General features: G+C 41.2%; 1 protein-coding gene across 1 annotated transcript in view; it reads right to left on the minus strand.

Annotated features, from left to right (window-relative positions):
• The window catches only part of JARID2 (jumonji and AT-rich interaction domain containing 2), a 243,027-nt gene that overhangs the window by 73,502 nt on the left and 146,595 nt on the right, over positions 1-22,930 (minus strand). The window lies entirely within an intron of this gene.

A 22,930-nucleotide genomic window follows, 5' to 3' on the forward strand; every position in this document is an offset into this window, starting at 1 on the left:
AGGAACTACTGGTTTACAAAGTGAGTAATTCACTTTCTCAGCTTATTCCTTCTACTGCTCTCTTCAAGTTTCTTTGTTACATCTCATTTTATACAATTCCAGGTATCCCAGGACACTTCGCCTGAGATCCAGAGTACAGCAGTCTAACTTCACAGGTGTCTTTTCCCCAAATTATTGTTTTCTTTTTTATGTTGTATGATTTTAAAAGCAGAAAATATTATAAAATTAGCGGTGCAGGTAGAACAGAATACATCACTGGGGCTGTTGGTGCCACTAGATAAATGAGATCTCCCTGCTCTAGATAGATTTCCATGATGTCTCAATTCTAGGATTATCAAGACACCAACAACCTTGTGCCCAGCTGGGTGGGCATGGCTCAGTGGTTGAGGAATGACTTATGATCCAGGAGATCATGGGTCAATTCCCAGTCAGGGCACATGTCGGGTTGCGGGCTCGATCTCCAATGGGGAGCGTGCAGGTGGCAGCCTATCAGAGAGTCTCTCATCATTGATGTTTCAACTCTCTCTCTTCCTCTCTTTGAAATCAATAAAGATATATTTAAAGAAAAAGAAAAAAAGACACCAACAAACTTGAGCTGGGAATTTAAAAAAAAAAAACCATACCCAGTAACAGGGCAATAAGCAATGACCTGCACATGCATTTCACACAAGAGTGAGGCAATGACTGAATAGGAAACTAACTCAGAATATCCACCTTCTCCTTATCTAGCTTCTGCTTCAACAAAGGAGAGGATGTGGACAAGCCCAGTCACTACGTCACTATGATGGGAGACCCCACAATGGAAGCACAAGCAAGGGTGCATTTGAAGAAGGAACTGAGGCAAAGATTCCACGGTGTGAATGAGCTGGGCAGAAAACAGGGCACAGGAAATGGGCAAAGGAAGAACAGACACGTATGCCCTAAAGAGATGTACCTGACTCATTAAGATACGCATCTTCCAGGTCCAAATATGAAACCTTAGGTTTCATGAAAAGCAGTCTAAACCAGTCACAGCAAGACAATCAAATATGACTGAGGCTACACCAGGGAGGGGGGCTGGAACTTCAGATTTTGTCATTCCCTGCCAGCCCGAAGCAACTTCCCTTTGGGACAGAAATACGCTTGAGAGGCAATCATTTACCACCAGAGAACTTTCCAGGAAGAAAGGTACACTTTATTCCTTCCTGACCTCCCCTTCTCAAAGAAAACAACTACAAACTAAGATAACCTCACAGCCCCTGGGCTTCAACGATGATCAGCTTAACAATAAAACAATAAAACCACCCAGCTGGAGAACAGGGCTAGGCAAGCTAGGCTCCTAGTGGGCTTGGGGAGGCTGGATGGTTCCACCTGGAGCTAAAGCCAGACCTGGAGGCACCACATACCAGGTGAGAAATCACAAGCTAGCTCCAGGGAGGACAGTCCACTAGAGTCCCATTCTCCATGAACTGAACTCATTTTAAGTGAATGTCAAAACAGAATGTAAATATAATTTTTTTAAAAAACTATCTGAAAAAATTATAAGTGCTGGAAAGGATGTGGAGAGAAGAGAACCCTTGTGCACTGCTTGTGGTAATGTAAACTGGTACAGCAACTATGGAAAACAGTATGGAGGTTCCTCAAAAATTTAAAAATAGAATTACCTTATGATCCAGCAATCCCACTTCTGGGTATATAGCCAAAGGAAATGAAATTACTTATCTCCAAGAGATACCTGCAACCCGTATTTATAGCAGCATTATTTACAATAATAGCCAAGACATGGAAACAACCTAAGAGTCCCTCAGGAGATAGATGGGATAAAGAAAATGTTTTATAAGAAAAGATGAAATACCACCATTTGCGACAACATGAATGGACCTTGACAATATCGTGCTAAGCGAAATAAGTCAACAGAAAAAGTCAAGATCCATATGACTTCACTCATATGTAGGATATAAAAAAAGCAACAAATGGACAAAGACAAAATCTCATAGACACAGACAACAGTATGGTGGTTGGTTACCAGAGGGGAGTGGGAGGTGGTAAAAGAGGTCAAACATATGGTGATGGAAGATGGTTTGACTTTGGGTGTTGGGCACACAATGCAATATACAGATGATGTATCACAGAATTGTACACTTAAATCCTATATAATTTTATTAACCAATGTCACCCCAATAAATGTAATAAAAATAGTAAAAAGAAAATGTGGTATAAATTTATAATGGAATATTACTTAGCCATAAAAAAGAAAATCCTGCCACTTATGACAACATGGATGGACCTTGAAAGCATTATGCTTAGTGAAATAGGTCAGAAAGAGAAAGATAAATACTGTGTGGTCTCACTTATATGGGGAATCTTTTAAAAAAAAAAAAACAAAAAACACCAAAAAAACCCAACAAACTCATAGGATCATAGAGTAGATTGGTGGTTGCCTATGTGTGTATGTGTGAAGGTGGTCAACATACAAATTCCCAGTTATAAAATGTTAAGTTCTGGGGATATAATGTACAGCTCAGTGACTCCATTTAATAATACTGTACTGTATACTTGAAAATTGATAAAAGAGTGGGTCTTAAAAGTCATTCACCACCACACACACACACACAAAAAAAGGTAAGCTATGAGGAGATGGTTTCACAATATACGTACACCAAGTCATTAGGATGTACATGTGAACAAAAAGGGGTTCTATGGAAAGTAGCCTCACAGGGTGATCTCATCATAAATCCCTAACTGGGAGGGTCCTGGTGGGTGGTCACGCCCCAGGCATATAATTTCTTTGGTAAAATGTTTACCTTTGCCTTAAGCAGGCCCCGTCCATTGTTACTGTGCATCTAAACTAACATACCTTTGAAATGTCTCTTTTTCAAAGTAACCATCATCAAGAGAGCACAAACAATCTCGTTAACTATTCTTAATCCAATCCCCAACCCTGCTTTCTCCCACTTTGATATAATCTTTCTTACTTTCCCTCCTCAATTCCAAATGCATAAGAGAGGCTTGCAAATTGCCATTATCTGGGGAATCTGAGATCTTGCTTCCCAGTCATTGTCCTCAGTTTTGGCTCAAATAAACTCATATAATTCTCTGCAGGTTTGGATGTTTCTTACATACACCTTAAACTTTTTACACAATGTTATATATCAATTATATCTCAATAAAGCTGGAGGCAGGAGGACTAATATTCAAATATAACCTAACATCCAGGGGTCAACCAGCCAGAATTAAAGATTTTACTTGGTGATAACTTAAACATGTTTCTATTAAAACAAGCCCAAATCTACTTATGGAATAGGAATTTAAAATGTCACAAATTCAAACACCACAAGACTTCAGGGAAAGTTAAGAACAGAAAGTTAAGAACACTGTCATCCCTTGGTATCTGGGGGAACTGGTTCTAGGACCCCTGTGGATACCAAAACCCAAGGATGCTCAAGTCCCTTATATAAAAGGGCATAGCATACAATCTAAGCACATCCTCCCGTATGTATACTTTAAATCATCTCTAGATTATTTATAATATAAATGCTATGTGAATAGTTATTATTCCCTAAACAATACAGCATAACAAGTAAAATGTCTGTACATGTTCAGTACAGAGTACACATCAGCAACAACGTAACATTCCCCCCCCCCCAAGTATTTTCCATCTGCAGTTGGTTGAATTCTTGGATGCAGAACCCAAAGATATGGAGGGCCGACTGGAGTTAAGCATCTTCTCTTCTCCCCCTAGAGATGAGGATACCGCAGCTCATGAAGGATATTTGGTGAACTGAGCAAGATAACTACTGAATACTAGTAAAGAATGTACAATTACATTTCATCAAAACACGTTCTAACAGCCCATGGAATTCACATAATGGAATTTTGAAACCCTTACATGAATGAATGAAGAATGAATGAATGGGTTCATATTGTGGGCTGGGGGACCTTTGTTGTATGACAATAGTAAACCAATGCATTCCCTGCCACACTTCACTGTGCTTAAAACAAACACAAATAAGAGCTGACCCTATTTGCCCTTGCAAGAATGTTGTCAAAAATCTCTCCTCCCATCAGCACCTAGAGGAAACTGGCTCCATCCTGATCTCTGTCTAACACCCTCTGGGAGATACCACCACCCCCAGAAAAACACCCATAAGCTAAAAATACAACAAATTCCATTTTAAAAGATAATCCACACAGAAAATGTTGATCAGTATATGGAACTGCCGTTCACAGCAAACATGACTACAGCATGAATTCTGTGCACCAAGGGACAGCTATAGTGTTATTTAGTGTCATCTCTCCTCTGGTCCCAACAACTTGCTCTGTAAAACACAGAAACTGTTAGGCACATAGTGAAAGGTAGAGATAAGACTTACAGAGGTGTATGTGTTTTATGAGTAGATTCCCCTGCCGGTTATAAATTAAATGAAATCTTGTGAAAGTTGGAACCTGTGAAATCAGGGAAAGAATGAAAGCTTCACTGGCACATACATATGTAGATATTCTCGACCCTGTTCTACCTGTACCTCCTCCCCCCCTCCCTCCCTCCTTCTTTCTCTCTCTCTCTCACACACACACACACACACACGCACACTGGAAAGCTGTGGGAAAAACTCTTAAGGCCTGGAAGAATCAGAAACAGAGATGTGATAGATACTGCATTGTCTGTCAGCCAGGATGCCATCCATGAATACTACGTATAAGAAAAAAGAAGAAATAACTTCAAGTTACTTGCGGGGACATATTATTATTTTGCATGAAGAATAGAGTGGGGGGGGAGAGAGAGAGAGAGAGAGAGAGAGAGAGAGAGAGAGAGAGAGAGAGAGAGAGGGAGAGGGAGAGAGATAGAGATAGAGAATGTGTGTGTGTGTTGGGGGGGGGGGGGGGCGCGCACGGCAGACCTATAAAATGTAGAGTTTGGGTGCATCTTCCTAGCCAAAGGAACAATCACCTTCTGCTGTTACCTACAGGGAGCTGAGAATAATCTCACAGATATGAAATTAAAGCCAGCCTATGACAATCCCTTGCAAAGGTAATCCGAGATTAAATCACACTGTCTCCTTTGATTAGTTGTTTGCAGCAGGAAAATACTTGCATGTACATGGCATGCCGTTAGGTAGAGCATACTGCATGGAAGCAACTATCTAAAGTGCAATCATAGCGGGGGAAAAGGTGGCGGATGGGGAGGAGGAGCAGCCAGCCAGTGACTGGTCTATATATAATTTCAAATAAACCGCAAGGGAAGGAAAGACATTATTACACTTCTGCTTCTGCACGAGGCAGATGAACAAGCTGAGGAAGGAAACAGTGGGGGCCTAGAAAGAAAAAGGTCTCAAAGGCATGAGAGTATCTGCTAAGGCCTAAACTCAAACATCTATGAAGAAAAAAGGAGGGCAGAAATGTAGGAATTTGTACCACGCTGAGTCTGAACAAAGGTCTGTGCAAAGGAGAACCCAAACCAGAAAACAACAAAATGATGGCAGAACACACCAAAGAAACGAAAAACCAACTGAGCTCATTTACATTCTTCCCTAAAGGAGTCGCACAAACTATCAAGCAGAAGTAAGAGAATATTCCTGTGAGATCAAGCATTTGAGGAGCAAAGTTGTATCTACCAGATAAAGGCTAACTGGCCTCAAGAATTCTTAACCACAGGGGCAGTCACTGTCCACTGACTCAGCCAACTACATACAGAATGGATATTTATTATTTATTGAAGAACAGTAGTAATATACTAGGTGCTTTAATTCATATATAACGGTGGCTATCAAGGTGTGATCCTCCAACCAGCAGCATCAGAGTCACCTGGGCACTTATCAGAAATGCAATTTCTTAGTTGTACCTCAGACCTACCAAATCAAAAACTCTGGAGATGCAGCCCAGCCACCTGTTTTAACAAGCCGTCCAGGTCATGTGCTCAGGCTGGTGAGCACTGGATTAGAGCCAGCTTTATAGAAAGTATTACATTTGCCATTTACCAGACAAAGAAATGGAGGCTCAGAGACTCTAAGTAGCTTTTAAGAGCAGGAATATGAAGCAAAAAAAAAAAAGGCAAAGCAACTATCTGCCTTATTCCAAAGCCTGTACTCTATCACCTACATGACAGGGACACGCATCCCTGGAGTGGACACGAAGATTGGTTTAACTGGTGAGGCAGTGCCAAAGGTCTACTTTATATTATAAAGTAACAAGAACAGATTCAGTAATTAAATTAACAATTCTAGATTCGTCCTCTCGCTTTTTGAAAGACTCTACTTCCAGAAGTAGTGCCATAATGGGTGCTACATTGGTGCCATATGAATTGTAGGTCCCAGTTTGCTAAACCAAAACATATGGGCACTGCTCAGCAGGGTTAGCCTGCTTACCTAGCCAAGCATGCCCGGGAGCAGGCTCCCTGTTCGTTTTACTTAGTAAGAGAAGTGTGTCCATTCCCACTGGCATACCTTTAGTGGCTAAGGGCATAAGGGAATTTCAACAGAAGCAGTTTTCTGCTCATGGTTCTGATTCAATGTTCTCAGATTAAGGGTTACGCAGGATATAACTGCTTTGGAAAACCCACGGTGTCACTATCAGACATCTGTAAATTTTTTTTTTTCTTAAAGAGAAAAACATCAACGTGAGAGGGAAACGTCAATCAGCTAACTCCTGCACACCCCCTACCTGGCATCAAAGCCCCCACCCTGGGCATGTGCTCTGACAGGGAATCAAATTGGCAACCTTTTGGTACGCAGGATAATGCCCAACCAACTGAGCCACACAAGCCAGGGCGAAGTTCATTTCTTAAACTGCTCCTAAAAAGAAAAAATTATATTGATGGTCTTAAGTACTTTTCTTATGTATACTAATATTTTTTTAAAGTATGAACTTAAAATGTATATATGGTGAGCAAATGTGAGAGAGTGGTAAAGATGGGCCTTTGTGACTAAAGACCAAAGAACAATGTTTTATCTTCAAATCAGGATAAAAGTTTGTCCTGCCCATCTGAGGTTTGAACCAAGAAATCTGAATAATACGGAAAAGCACTTATTTACACCAAAGGTAGTGGCAATAGAGGTCTGGTGTTGATGAAAAGGGTGAAACAAAAAATGACAATCGCAAGCCTTCGATGAGTGTGCATACTGTCATTACTCTCCATACATAACCTTCAAAATAAATGTGTCTCGAGCAGAAAGGGAAAGCTGTACTTGCCATGCCCTCCTTCCCCTTCAAACAGCCCAAACTCACACAGCAGGAGGGAATCCTTTAGGAGACATATGGATTTCAGCTGTATGAAAAAGATCAATGTACATGTGACTCCTAAATCATTTCAAACATGACTAGACATTTTCATCATAAGGACTCACAGCACCCAGTCCTCTCTAAGCCTTAAATTTCTCATCTATGGAACAGGATGATCTCACATTCAGATGCTCTATAAGGGCTCTATTTATCCCAGCCTAGTTCAATGAGAATGAACTGTAGGAGGCATGAGTAATGAGAATCAGAAGAAATTATGGGCAAGGCGGCTCAAATCCCTAACAAAGGGAAGTAAGTACAAGCTCCAGAAAGGCCAAGTGCCAGTCCACATCACACAATGGCATTTGCCAGAACAACAAGCAGATTACAGCCCTGCAGTGTACCAATAGTCTGCAGGCTGTCACAATGAATGCAAACATATTTCTTGGGGGCAAAATAACAGGCTGCACAAATTTGTAACTATGTTCTAGAAAAAAAATGACTCTGAAAACGACATATATTTTAAAACTGCTAAAATCTCATCCAGCACAGTTCCAAGTTGACAGAATTTCTTTTTAAATAGCAAGTTAGTGAGCCCTGACCAAGTGGCTCAGTGGTTGGAGTGTCTTCCCGGACACCAAAAGGTTGCGGGTTGGATTTCCAGTAAGGGCACACAGAGGTGGCAACCAATCAATGTTTCTCTCACATTGAGAGTCTCCCCCCGCCCCCACTTTCTCTCTAAAAATAAAATAAAGTTAGTGAATATACCACAAGCTAATCACGGAGTACCTCCCCCAAGACTGGCCTGAATAATGTTCATGGTTACTTAAGCCTCACCTACAGACAGTGCACTCCCCCAAGAGTTCATAGGAGCTAAGGTGTTTGGCCTGGAAAAAATGCCCAGTAGTCCACACCCACCACCCCTCCCCCCCCAAATAAGTAGACAATGACAAAAACTGTCCTCCCACAAGAATCCCCAAAACCACTACATAGATTTGTGCATACACGTTGAAGCCAATACCTGCTTAGAATATTTATTTAAGTTATCAATGAACAACTTACTTGACTCAGGAAAGCACCTGATGTGTTACACTGCTATATACCATCAATTTGTTGTTCCATTTATTTATTATGCGGTCAGTGATTGATTCTTGTATGTAACCTGACCAGGAATCGAACACATATAGGGACAATGCTCTAATCAACTGAGCTACCTGGCCAGGGCTCATTTTCCTTTTAAATGTTTTCATTCTTTCTACATTTTGCATACAGTAGACAACAGGAATTAACATCAATGTTAATTCTACATAACTGAAGCTTTTTATAAAGCAGTCGATCATATGTGCTATTTAAACTTTACCGAAATTTTCTTCCAAAACTAAACTTCAAGAACACAAATAAGCAAAAGCTCGTTGTTGTTCTACCTCTGGAAAAAACAAAATCTGAGAGTATGAGGTAATGGGGAGAAATGCCAGATATGTTTATCACCATCATTGTGAAAGAGTTATTATCATGGAGTTAGATGCGCAGGTTTACAATATTAAAAACTTTTAAACAGACCAGAAAACCATAGTCAACCTTAAGTTGGCACCTCAGAAAGAACCACAGAGCCTTCAGGCAAGGAGACATTTCCCCCCTTCTCTTGGCCTTGCTAATGAATGATGGCTGATGGAAATTCCGCGGCCTTCTACCTGGTCTGAGGACTCCAGAACCTGCCATGAAGTTAAAAACAGGCACTTCCTTATAACTTAATCGTTACCACAAGAGATCTCAAGGAGTAAGTTTACAAGTTGTATTTTGATTTCTGAATAGACAAATATGGGATTTTAGACCCAGGAAGTACTTACAGAGTAACAGATAGCACAGAGAGGAGGAGAATGGAAAAACAGGTTGGGGGAGGGGAGGACATAGACTACCACAAAATAGTGCTCGGTTCTTTCCAGACCCTTTAAACAAAACAGTAAGTATGGCTAATATTTCAAAAACACACACGCACAGACAAGCACACATGTACGCACATCCCTACCTTTCAATGTGATAGAAAAGCGTGAAAGACCTGGGCAGTTCTAAATAGAATATGCACATCCCAAACATGATAACTCCTCGGAAGATTTCCTTGCCTTACACTTTATTTGGCTACTCTTAGAATTTGTTTACATTCACAAAAACATGTAAACACTTAATGCATACCAGATACTCCTCCAGCCATCGGGGATCCAAATATAAACAAGGACTTTCCATCTCTGAGGGAGTAGAGGGCCAAATTTATTTGAAAGCTTGGATGTTAGTTAAGTCAGCATAGTCTAGTCAGTGATGACTGCCCAATTCCCGTCCCACCCAAACACACTCAGAAAATCACACACTGATGACAACTCTATGCCCATTCTGTGGGTGGGCTTTAAACTAGTGGGACAAAACTACCATGGCATTTTGTGAAGTCTACACTCCTTAAAAGACTGTCTCTGCAAATCCAAGCAATTGAGCCTAAAGCAAAAGAGAAAATATTCTTGCCTGATATTTACCTTATTTCAAGAAAGAAAGAAAAAACCCACTTATTACAATATCCTCTTTAAGTTTATAATAGCAGAAATGAACCAAAATATTTCCCCTAGCAAGTCATTTAGGTCACTGCCTTGCCTCATTAGCCTACCCTTTAGATTCCCTTTAGCTGATCACACACTTCCCCACCCCCAAATCCCTGCCCTAAGAATGAAAGGGAGGAAAGGAGAGGGGGAGGGAACAGAAGTGTGGGCTGTGGTAGTAAGAACACTCTACTTCCATCTTAGTCGCAACATTGTGCACTGCATTTAACTGAGCTGCTAAGCAGCCAAGTGAGGTAACTGACATCAAGGAACATTCTGCATAAGAAGCCATATCTAACAGCCCTCGCACAAGCACTCATATGTGAACCACAGTGACAGGAATGGCTGTCACCACCTTCACAAGCAATCGAGGTGATTCCAAACCCTCACAAACTCAGCATGTCTGGAAAACCAGCACTGCATGTTTCCAGGAGGGTCAGATACACTGAAAAGACCAGGAGCTTGTTGACGTCTGTCCTTTGTGAGTGTAAAAGGCAAGGAGAGCCAAAAGCACGTGACAAAGACGTTCATATTTAAAGACTAGGAAGAGCTGTGATATAGGAGGAAGGGAAGAAACTTGTAGCCAGTTTCCGTGGCAACCACAAGGCATGCTAGACCATAATTTGCATGGGAAGTGGAAGTGATATCCCTGCAATCAGATCTCTGAGGTAACAGAAACAGGAAATGGCCACAGCAGTAATAAAACTGACGCCAGTGAAGTTCCAGTCATTTTCCTTAAACAAATACATGTAGCAGAAGCCTGTGAGCTTATGAGGAACCTTAAAGCAAATTACGGGGCCGGCGCTCGTTTCCACAAGTGTCTAAAAATTTGTCCTCAGCAACAATTAATGACCAATTAAATCAAAGGAAATTTGCCAGTCTTTTACCCTGCATAGAACACACATGCTCTGGGCAGGCCCTATGTTTCCTGTTCCTTCCTTCACACTCAGACCCATAGGCATTGACCTCTTAGGACTGTGGTGTGTGTTTATGCAGAAGTAAGCATCTACAAAGACTTCTCTAGACAGTATCCCAATACCTAGCAGAAAAAAACATCTTGTTAAAAGGAGCCCAGTTTCACTAATGAAAAAGTTTCATACATAATTCCAGAAAGGTAACTTTAACAGCAAATTTTAAAATAAATTGCACACAGCCAAAAAAAAGTGGCCAGCAAAGATGTGTATCTCCCTGCTTTAGATACCTATGCAGTATTACTCCATATACATCAAAGGTGCTACCCCAGTCAAATTACTCAGGCCAGATATGTGATGCTTTAACACACACTTAACTTCTATGATAATTTTAAAACTCAAGACAGGATGGAGCCAGTGTAAATTTATACTAGAAGCCTTCTGATCAAAACCAGAAAACAACAGTGATAGCTTTCACATAGTAGAGTGCTCCCAAATTCCTTTTAATTAGCCAAGAAACTCTTATGTTTAAAGCCAACTCTTTCTTTGATATAAAAAAAGACATGAAGATTGGGGTTTGTTTTTCAGAAAGAAGTGAAGACAGGGGTTCGCCTGTTCCTTTTTATGATGGAAAACAGCTAATGCTGTCTTTCACCAGGTAGTCAACAATATCCAGTGCCTCTAAGCACATCTTGGCTTAGACTCATCTGGGACCAATGCTAAAGCATACCAGGCTCCCACCCAGTGCTGAGAGGTTATATAATTTTTTAAAACCCTGGGTTGTTGGTAACTGCAAGTCCGCCGAGCTGGGCTGGTCCAAATTGAAGCCTGCACAGCTCCCAGCCCACTTCACAGTCCCTGCAGGCCCTGTGAATCGATGTGTCCTTGCTGTCACCAAGAAGGGGTAGTAAGGAGATGTGTAGTGCAACCTGCTCTCACTGCTTCTTACATCAACTACAAGAATACTATGTTAATTATGAGGCTTCTACAAGACAGAAACTGTACTGGGACGTGTTAATTTTCCACCAACAAACATGTGTTCCCTTTCTAAATATCCACTAACACTTGTCTCAAGCTTAGCATACTGGTAAAGAAAAGTTATTAAATAAACCCTGCCCCCTCCCAGCCCTCTGGTGAGGTCAGGTAGATAAAGCCCTGCAACATACCATGCCCTCTAAAAGCAGCCTGCACAGAGATCCCCTTCATGTATCAAGGCTCAGCCCCACCCCCAAGTGTAACCAAGAGACTTAACCTTCCTGCTCTGCAGGTCTCCAACAGCTGTGGTCTCCTCCCAGGGGCAAGCAGTCCAGCCCCCAAGATGAGCATAATCTTATCAACGCAGATCCAGAGCATCCACCTATCAGGTTGATCGAGCTGCAGGAACAGGGCCTGTCCCTCTATTTTATTTTGGCTGAGAAGCCAGCAGCTGGCTCCCATCACATTCTGTACAGAAGTTACATGAGGAGCTCCACCATGGAGCCCAGGGCACAGCAAGAGAAAAGAGTCTCCTTCACTCTCACCTCCCTCCCACCGAAGGAAAAATGAAGTCACATGTTACCTTACTATAGATGCCTTAACCTCCCTAGTCATTTGCCCTCTGCATCCCTCAGAGGTCACGTCACATCTCACATCTCCACACTTCATTTGACGTTATTTGATCCTGTTTCTTCTCCCTGGAATGGAGATTTCCTGTACCACGAAATCAGGCTTAAAGAATAACCTTCTAGATCCATCCAAGGATCTGGCAAACAACTCAAAGTTTGATCAATAAATTAGCACCCCTGCACACACCTTCCTTGAGGGTCACACTCCTTACTGAGAGTTTAAATGGGATCACTTTGCCCAGCCCTCAGAATTATCAGGACTCTCAAAAAATGTTTGAAAACACCTCACCTCCATCTCTCTTCATCAGCAGTCCATGGTGGTTCTTCACTAATCCACTCAAGGTGAATAGAGACCGTTTACTGAGTCCTGACAACATGCCAGGAGCTTTAGCTCTTGGGCAAGGTGCAGTTGTCTGCCTCAGTTTCTCATCTATAAAATGGGGGTGGATAAAAAGAAACCTATGCCAAAGGGTTCGCTGTGAGAATTAATGGGCTAATATATATAAAGAATTTAGAAACGTGGCTGGCATACCACTATGTAAGTACATAAGCAGAATACGAGTATATAAGTGTTTGTCACAGCCACCAGCAAAGGTTCTTTTGGGGAACTGACTCTCCCACTGAGAATTAAGAGGAGAAACAGGGACTCAAACACAGTCTATATGATTCTAGAATCTTAAAATTTTTCTCCTTTCCTCCAATTTCTAATCAAGGGCCTCATTATAAGACTGTGCCAGAAAAACACGCTCCACCTTAAGCCATCTAATTCTGAGGATCACGCAGGGATGTCTCCCACACTGGTGTCATTTGCCTTAAGATCAGGAAGGAGGCCATCAGGCATGAAATCAAAACAGCCTCCACATGCCTGTGTGCTACCCAGGGACTCAGATCACACTAAGAGTTTAGTAAACCTTATGTACACCAGGGCCTTGGAAGGCTGTCCACCTGTCCCAGGAAAGACTGTCTCATGGAATGTGTGGGAGCCATCTGTACTCAGAGGGAGCTTTCTCCTCCAGGTAGGTCAGGGGGCTCTGAGGGCCCATGTGTGGTCCTGGTTCTGGGGATACCTACTACACAGTGCCAGGCAAGAGGTGAAGTCAGGAACATAGGCTTGGAAGGCTAAGCACCATGCCTTGGCCATGCTACCTGGAAGGAGGGGAGGAAGACTGATCCCTAGAAAAGGAAAGTGAAGCAGCAGAAAGGTTCTCCAAGGAAAGGAAGTGCCTGAGAAAAACAGATAAGGAGCCTCACCTAGGGAACATGGAAAGGGACAGCACTGCAGTGCCAGGAGCCCTGACACTGTCGGCCACACCCGACCTCCACCATGTCCATGTCCGTAAGGAAGATGAAGGCCAAGAGAGTCAGTAGGAGTGGAGGTGAGAAGTAACAACTTTCCCCCAGCTCCCTCATCACAGATATCCAATCCAGGGTAAAATATAGGCACTTTTAGCCCAGGGTAAAGTCAACCACACAAAGGCACCTCTCAGCCCTAATTAACCCTGTCTGGGTAGTTAACAATGTGCCTTTGTTTATCTAGAGGTGCAGAGTAGAGGGTGGAAAGACAACATTCCAAAGGGAACCTGCAGCCCATCCTACCAAGTAAGCCAAACAAATCTACCCATGCATATTCCACACAGGTAACTCCAAAACACCAGCATGAGTTTGGTCAATCACCCAGGAACCTCTCTGCCATCCACATTCATAGGTCTTCCTTCTACAATGTCAAACTCCATCAGCAACTTTAATCCTCTGGACTTCACTCTAACAAACAACAAATGCATCCCACCCCAACCCCCCCCCCCCCCCCCAAACCACCCAGACCTCAGCTTTCCTTCCTCTGATGGGTGACTGGACTGCACCATTAGGTTTACATAAAGGAAGTTGCCTGGTACTCTTAGACACTATTCTTGTACACAGTCAAGTAGAATGAAAACACAGATGGACTTAAGATGCTTCACTAATAAGAATAATCAGTTCCTGTAAACCAAAGCAACGCAAAGATTGTTTTATAAGCCCCCAAAATCATGCCACATAAGTAATAATCTGCCAAGGAGTTGAGATTCCAAGACAGGAAGGGTCCATGGGAAATCCCATAAACCTCCCATGAACAACTTCATAGGCAAAACCAGTTAGACTGTTTATTACAGCAGCTTCCTTCACCTTGCTGATAGCCACGGCCAGGCTCTATTTCACCATGGGGGACAGGAGGGAGGGGAGTTTTTCTTTATAGAGATAACTAGTGCCTGGGAGAGGGAAAAGGAGCGGGGAGAGGTGAGGAGGGGAAAGGACTCCTGAGAATTATCAGAGAGGTCTGAACAGAAGCCTGGCAGATTTGGCTGCAGGCAAAGAACCTAACCATGAATGTGGGTGAGTGGCATGTGCCTTCCTGCAGTAAACAGTACACACAAGTGCTTCAGCCAGTGAGAACCTCTGGCACAACCAGAAATGCCCTCACAGCTCTCTGCTATCCAACTTGAGTCATCTGACTCTGTTTCACCTTGGTCAATAAACACTTAAGATCAAGGTTAAGGTATAGAGAGCCGAGGGATACAGACTCTTCTCCCAAACATGAACAGTAGGAAAGGTGAAGTAGATCTGTAAGTAGGCACCATGAAGCAAGCCAATACTTCGAAACCCACCAACTCTAGTCAGCTAAATGAAAAGTTAAATTAAAGGGTACTGTCCTAGAGGGACTAGAAACAACCCCTAAAATCACAAAGTAATCACGGATCTATTTGGAACAGCCACCTGAAATAGTCAATCAGGTGCTAAATGTTCTCATACCCAGGATAAACCTCTTTCCCCTGGTGCCCTTGTGCATGAAAAAGCATGACCTCTAACTTCTAATTCTAGAGGACCCCAGAGACGATTTCAAAAGCAAAACATGTTTTGATCAAGATAAGCTACTAACATTTTCCCCCCTTTGTATCTAGTGCTTGGTTTACAATGAAAAAAATAATTTTGTTTATTTCCTTAAAGAAGGAATACAAACACTGGTAGGAAGAGAACATTTACTGGGTTATATGATCTGAGCAGCCCAAGGGGTGTACACTGCACAAAGGTACTCAGCTGAGAGGGTGAGTGGGGCTGTGATCCTACTATGTTCTGCTCACCACGTCAGGTACTGCTGGCCCAAAAGGAGTGCCCTTCTGGAAGTTGTCTGTCTGGGAGGTACACCAAAGTGATGTGGTGTAATGGAAGAGTCCAGTGTTATAGGTGTGAAGACTTGGGTTCAAATCCTACTTTGCTACTTATAAGAAATGTGTCATTAGTAAGGTATATTAAATTCTGCTGACTCAGCTATAAAACGAGGATAAATCCTTCCAGGCATTTCATGAAAATTAAGGTAAGTTTCATTAGCACAATGTGTTATATTACTAAGAGGCAGTTCTTCTTTTAGAGACAGAGGTTCTAGAACTCCATGCTCTCTTGTGGAGTGAGATTTTTCAATTTATAGGTCATTGTTTCCTTATTCTGAAATTGTCTTTTTCATTGCATTAGGGCTTAATGCAATTCTCAGTTTTCTCTTTTAATGACTAACAAAATTAAATGAACAGGTTATGACTATGACTATGATAAGTCCCTCCTTGTGTGCAGGGGGATACCTATCGTTCAGGGGATGCCTGACCACAGATAGTACTGAACCCTACACACTATGTTTTTTCCTATACATTCATACAAACCTTTTTGCTTAAGGTTTCTCTGTAGCATATCCGAATTGTCAGCATCACCACTCTTGCATTTTGGGGCCGTTAAGTAAAATAAGGGTTCCTTGAACACAAGCACTGCAATACCACCACAGTCAACCTGATAACTGAGACAGCTAATAAATCACTAACAGGTGCGTAGCAATATAGCATGAATATGCTGAAAAAAGGGATGAATCACATTCTGGGTGGGACAGAGCAAGACAGCACAAGGCTCTATCATGCTACTCAGAATGGTACACAATTTAAAACGTATGAATTGTCTGCTTCTGGAATTTTCCATTTAAAGTTTATACCACGGCTGACCACGAGTAACTGAAACCACATACAAGGGGGGACTACTGTAGTTACATTTCCTGGTGGTGGTGTGTTCTGCTCTCCCTCATGTAGCATTCAAGCACAGATAGGAACTTTTGCTTCTAGCTAAGACAGAGTATTAGAGACAAGATTTACTTCCTGCCTGAAAGAACTAAAATCCACATAAAGCAATCAAGGTCACATTATAAAGCACTGTGATCCCAAGAGATGGGAAACAAATAATTGTTCAGCTTACTGCCTTGAGAATTTTCAAGCCATAGCACAAGGAGGGGAAATTCAAGTAGAGTCTAGAGGAACCCAAGTTGAGGAGGAGTTAAGAGTTTGGGGGGACCAAGGACTGAACAAAATCTGTTGGGCTGAGTACGAGAGAGGGGAGAGTCAAATGGAAAACTCTGGATCTGCCAAGGGTTCTCCTCAAGTACTTGCTGAGTACCAGTGTGCACATGTGTGTGAGGCAACTACCCAAGGAAAGGGTTAGAGGGAATAGTCCTATAATCCCACACAGAGCCAGGAACAGTGCTTGTACCTACTAGCCAAAATGGTAAACATCATGATTCAGAGGGCATCAAGTAATGTACTCATTTGAGTTTTACCTGAGTGGTGGGAAAAACTTAATCCTGTAGCAATCACTGTTCTGGCCCTATCTAACAAAGCTGAAAGCCAAGGCCCAATTGGGTCAAACTGCTTCCTAGTAACTTCATCACACTCTAGAGCAATGCTCAAGAACAGGCAGAGAAATACAAATACATCCAGCGGCCAACAAAGAAAAATTTACAATGCCTGACATCCAATAAGAAATTACCAGACAGGCAAAACAGCAAAAAGACCATATTGAGGAGGAATATCAATCCAAATTGAGCAATAAATGACACAAATGACAGAATTAGAAGACAAACATTTTAAAACATCTATTATAATGTATTCCTTATGTTCAAGAAAGTAGAGCAAGCCAAAACACATTAAGAGAGATACTGAAGATAATACAAAGATCAAAATCTAACATAAGATAGAAACAACAATCTCTACTGAAAAGTACATGTCTATAGATTTGGAACAGAAAGTACTTAAAATGAAACAGAGGGGGAAAAAAGACCAGAATAAAATGAACAGAAAGATAGTCAATGGGCTGTGGGACAACTTCACAAATATTTGTGCAACTGAAATCCTTAAGGGGGGAAAGAAGAACACACCAAAACAATTTGCAGAAATATTGGCTCCAAATTTTCAAAAACTGATGAAATCTACAGAACTATGAAATTCAATGAACTCCAAACACAAGAAACATAAAGAAAACTATACCAAGGGGCATGGCATGACAGAATCAAAGAAAATCTTAAGAAGTAGACTGGGGAGAATGAGACTTCTTGGAGAGTTAAGAATGACAATAGATTTCCTGTCAAAAACAATGCAAACCAGCGGACAGTGGAGTGAGCCCATCTTTACATCAATGGGGGGGGGGGGGGGGAGGGTGCAAGGAACCCTAGAATTCTATATCCAGCAAAACAGTATCATTTAAAAATGAAGATTCTACGGTTCTCATAAAATAAAAATATTTTCTTTGAGTGTGAGAAAGACCTTTAAAGACATTTTCCAACATACAAAAGTTGATTCATCCAACCCCAGCAGACCTATATAGAAATGTTAGTCCTTCAAGAAAAAGCAAAAGGGAAATGATCCCAGAAAGACGTTTAGATCTACAAAAAGGAAAGAACAGCACCAAAAATGGCAACTATTTAGATAACTAAAAAGAGAAGATAGGCTGGACACATCTACCCTTACTTTATATTTAATTCCACAATTATTTTTTGTGGTTATTAAAGATGTCACATAATATTCCTTTCCTCAATTTTGCCCCTTCCTTATTTCTTTAAGTAAAGACTATGTTTCAGTCAAGGTAGCTCTAGAATTTAAGATTATGACAGCGCTAATCCCTACTTTGTAAAATACTCTTCGAGGTTGTAACAACAAAATAATCTGCAATGGCCTGGTGAGTGAAGGCATCTAAACCTAAATCAAAAGTTAAGAGAAATAAATCTAAGGTGTGTATTGCTTGTTTTGCTTTGAATTTTGGCAATAAAAGCAAGGGCATTTAACATTAAACTATACCACTAATGCGTTTTGTTAGATGTAAAAATTATTTAGGCTCTTCAGTTCTTTAGGATGTTCACATCGAATAACTCCAATTTCTAAACAGTGCATGCTGCCAATCAAGAATCCTGTGTATGTGGGACTATCATCCTCTCAAACCTGGGTGTATAAAAGTATTTTATATCAACACAGTAACACAGAACAGAAATAACAAGGAAAACATTTACACTGGCAATTCACCTGTGGGGGGGGGAAACCTGTTAAAAGCCTAGGAGAATTCTCAGTGTCTTCAACATGCACTCATATCCAGAAACTAAACTGCTCTAAGTCATGGCATCCTCACCCTGAAAACAATTCACATCCTAAATCCAGTCTACTAGAAGAGGACTACCTTTGAACTTAGTAAAAGTCTTCTACTATCAAAGGCCTAGCTAAAATACAGCAGCTCTTTTATTTAACGGAAAGAAAAACAGTTATGTCTTTGCAGAGGCACAGTCTGCACTTCTTACTCCCTTGGAGTTTGTTTTTAAAAGTGTGTCAGAGATCTTAGCGTTAAGTACTGGCAAACTAGGGGCTTCCCCCCAGGTGAAGCAATGACTAACCTGTAAATAGCCAAGATGGAATCTGCTCACCAACACCTCACAGACCTCAACCTCATCTCACTTCTGCCTGCTCCATGCAAGCAAATACCTGGTCACACCAAGCTTTGAGAAGGAAATTTTGCGCTATACAACCACAAAGATCCTTCCTGTGACTCAGTAACTTCAAAAAAGGGACAAGCGCCCACACTGTTCCATCTGCCCACAGATAGCTGCTGACGGTGGTGCCATGGAAGGAAGATAGAAATCACAATTTATACAAAAATCAAAACCCCTGTAAACCACATTTGAAAAGTCTCCGATGAATGTACATATTCACATGTAGCAATTCATGTGCCACATACACTGATGACAGCTATAACATCTAGCACACAGTCCTCATTATACACCGGAGTGATCTTCATGAATTAACTTGTTTAGCACACAAAACCACCATGAGGTGGTTACTATTGTCATCGACATTGCACAGGTGAGAAAACTGAGGTCCAGTGAGTGATGTTACAGACCTGCCCAAGAGTACATGACAAGCAGATGGTTGAACCACAATGTCTGGCTCCAGTCCATACTCTTAACCACTGTGCCACATACAAGGTCGCCATGACATGGCCCTAAGAACAACCACTCTCTTTACATTTTTCCTGTTTAATCCCTCCACCAACCCCAAAATTAAATATATATAGTTAATTTTACTATGTACATGAGTGGTCAATTCAAATGACCCTTTGTGGACCATGCATTTTGGATCTTCCATATACTTATACCTAAAAATATGCCATCACCAACTTCTTCGTACAACACCTTCCTTTCCAAGCAGATAGCCTATATCCCCATAACAACCATTCCAGAGTTTCTCATGGTCAGTCCACACCTGACAGACAAAACCTGTCCACTCTGATTCCTGAAAATACTCGGATGCTTCCTGCAGGAAATGCAAATTTTAAAACAATCAAGTGTAATGGGATGGGCAATATAAGGTAGAAAAGAGGGTAAGGAGCTACACATGGCCACCATCAAATTCAGAAGAGGCCTATTAAAGGCTGAAAGTCTACAGTTTCCATTCTCAACAGTAAAAACTACATTATAAAAATGATTTTAAACACCTGCCATAAATGATAAAAAAAGAAAAGGAAAACCAACACCCAGCAACTCCCACCACACAAAGTTCCTTAGCTCGTCAATGGCTGGGCAGCTCTGTCCATCAAAGAGGCAGAACTTCTAGAGAGAGGGTGGCTTTTCCTTTTTCAAAGAGTGTCTTTAGATGATGACCTTTTAATGGCTAGGAAAAATGATACCTTTTATTTTTAGTTCAGTAAAGAAAAATAAATCCCATAAACTCTGGATTCTACTGCTTTCTATGTGCCAAAAAGTTTCCCAACTTCATTTAAAACCAATGGCATCAAGTACTTAGGGCAAACATAGCTTAGGGGGTTTCCTGTAGAAAAATAACACTTTGTAAACACATAGGACGTTCATCATCAAAAAATGGAATTGTTTCAATTTATAGGTTGGAAATTCAGGGCAAGGTTGAACTAATAAGACTGGAATAATCTACACCTCAGACTTTAATTTTTCTTAAGGAAGTCACACACATAAATTCCTTTCTTTCCCCCTCCCCACCAAGACAAACGGCATATATTAACTGCTGGTTCTAAAACCATGTACCTAGAAAGAGTAATTAACTGTACAAGAAGAGCTAGTAATTCATATCACTCCAAAAACTTAGAAATTGCTTTTTCCAAAGCAAATATATAAATCATGACCCTGGATTTTTACAACTCAATGTGTGATTGTATAAATGACCACAGAGAATGCAAATAAATAGTCAATAAGACAACATGCTCTTCCCATGTATATGTGAGGCTTAGGCAATTTCAGACACAAGGTTAAAAGTAGCATCTAGTCAACAATCCACCCTACCCTTTAAGTAAACATTTTGAAATAACCACTTTAAATAGTTACTCTAAACTTGACTCATCAGCAGAGGCGCCACACTTAGTCAAGTATAAGATAAAATATATGTAAAGTGAAGGAAAGGGAAGCACTGCGGTATGAACAGCGCACCAGCAATTTTCAACCGGTATGCAGCAAGAACCTTTAAAACATGCACTACCTGACTATTTAGTCAGGGGCACTGACCTCTTTTCCCTTAGAATGTCAAATTAAAAAATGACAACAGCCAACACAACAATAGCCATCTAGTGTGAATGAATCAAAATTATACCTTTTTTGTCAGATCAGTAAAAAATATTTTTTGGCATGCTGCAGAATTTTAGTAATTAGTTTGTGTGTGCCATGGGATGAAAAAGGTTGAAAATCACTGCAATATACTAACAAAGCCCCAAGAAGTCAGGTTCCAGTTCACACATTCTGCCTTAGATGATAAGGTTCCTACCAAATTATTTATACTAAATATTCATACTAACTACCAATGAGGGATAAAACAAGTGAGCAGGAAAGTATTAAGTTATTATTTTGAACTTGCTATGTACTTTGCAACATAGTGAAATGTATGCCCCAACTACAATACCTGTTTGTAAATTACACAATCCTCCACCTGTAACACAGGCTAGCACAGACCAGCCCTAAATCTAGCCTGACCAGTCAACCCTTAATCTACAGTAAGTTGTTGATGGATTTCACTAGTAGTATGACCACAACCAAATAAAATGCTTGCTATGAGTCTTCAGAGTTCAGTAAAACAACATGCTTAGCACACGTATAATTAGAGCAGATTAGCAATAGTGAAATCTGCCTAAATTCACTCTGAACAAAGTTTCTCTTTTCCGCTGGACTGGAGAACTAAAGCTAAATGCTTTGCACACAGCTGCCACACACCACCAATGTACCATGCAAAGAGGAAGCCGGCGGCATGTCATCTGCGAAAGGAGAGGAGAATGATGCCTACACTGATCTTCGTCATCACACTCCCACGCTGCCTGGGTCCTACCAAAGGTGAGGGTGATGGACAGCTCCACAATACAGCTAAAGAACTTGGTGCTGTCACTTCCAACCACACATTCATAGACTTTTGCTCCCCAAATGGAGATGAAAGATGATGCCAGATGCATGACTATCCACCCATGTTTGGAAGCATGGGTAACATTACACATTCCATCATATTTACTGGTGTGGTTTAGCACATCCTGAGCTCCCTCTCTTGTGATGATGCAGTTCTCAAAATGGGGCAGAGTGAATATTTTTTACAGAGTACCTGAAACATAATAGGCTTGTCACTGAGACACTCACCAAAGTGTCTTTAAAAAGAGTTGCATACAATGCCCAGTACACTGGCAGAGATACTTTTTATATATGCTTGCTAACTGCTAACAACAAATCCAGTGACATCCAAGACACAGTGCTGACGATTAAGAGAAAATGAGGATGGCCCAGCCAGTGTTGCTCAGTGGTTGAGCGTCAACCCACGAACCCAAAGGTCACAGGTTCAATTCCCCGTCAGGGCACATTCCTGGTTTGGGGGCTCAATCCCCAGTAGTGGGCATACAGGAGGCAGCCGATCGACGATGTTTCTCTCTCATCGATGTTTCTGTCTCTCTAGGCCTCTCCCTTCCCCTCTCTCTCTAAAAATCAGTAAAAACATATTTTTTTAAAGAGAGAGAAAATGAAGGTAGAAGTTAATACAGACTCTGTATCATGGAGTTTTTTAAACAAAGACACTCCATGATGGTGAAAAATAAAATACGACTTGGGGTGATACATCTCAAATTTCAGATCTAAAGTATAGTTCTGTTAAGGATTTCAAATATCTACACATGGCTAATCTTGTCCTTTCCCTTTGATTTTCCACCATACTCAGTTCTTCATTAAATATAAACATCCAGATAGTTTCCAAAAAGTAACTAGAGTAAACAAAGTAGACCAGACCGGGGAAATTTTTTTTCCTTTTCCCCAACCTCTCAAACTAGCAGATTC

The sequence above is a fragment of the Miniopterus schreibersii genome (assembly GCF_964146895.1).
Source record: "Miniopterus schreibersii genome assembly, chromosome: 8".
NCBI lineage: Eukaryota > Metazoa > Chordata > Mammalia > Chiroptera > Miniopteridae > Miniopterus > Miniopterus schreibersii.